The sequence below is a fragment of the Salvelinus sp. IW2-2015 genome, linkage group LG1 (assembly GCF_002910315.2).
Source record: "Salvelinus sp. IW2-2015 linkage group LG1, ASM291031v2, whole genome shotgun sequence".
NCBI lineage: Eukaryota > Metazoa > Chordata > Actinopteri > Salmoniformes > Salmonidae > Salvelinus > Salvelinus sp. IW2-2015.
In genome coordinates, this window is record NC_036838.1 from 54409547 (window position 1) to 54409948 (window position 402).

General features: G+C 33.3%; 1 non-coding gene across 1 annotated transcript; it reads left to right on the plus strand.

Annotated features, from left to right (window-relative positions):
- Positions 1-26: 26 nt before the first annotated feature.
- Positions 27-80, plus strand: LOC111971014 (U7 small nuclear RNA). The gene has a single exon (XR_002878203.1). It is a non-coding gene; the product is annotated as a U7 small nuclear RNA (small nuclear RNA).
- The last annotated feature ends 322 nt before the right edge of the window (positions 81-402 follow it).

A 402-nucleotide genomic window follows, 5' to 3' on the forward strand; every position in this document is an offset into this window, starting at 1 on the left:
CAGTCCTACCTACCTACAGATTAAGGAACAGTTGCTCTTTCATTATTTCTCCAGTAGGTTTCCTCAAGGAGAAAGCCCCCCACTTCTATGTCAAAGATAATAAAACAAAAACACTTCAGCAAATACTACAGTAATGTCACCAAAAACGCTACAGTAAATACTACAGTATACCATACTAGAGTCCGCAAAAACAGTAAAGTAAATACTACAGTATACCGTACTACAGTCCACAAAAACACTACAGTAAATACAAAAGTATACTATAGTCCGCAAAAACACTACAGTAAATACTATTGTATACTACAGTCCGCAAAAACATTACACTAATTACTATAGTATATACTACTACGTTTTAAAAACAGTATTTATAAAGTATACTGCCAGTAAAGTATGCAAAAACAC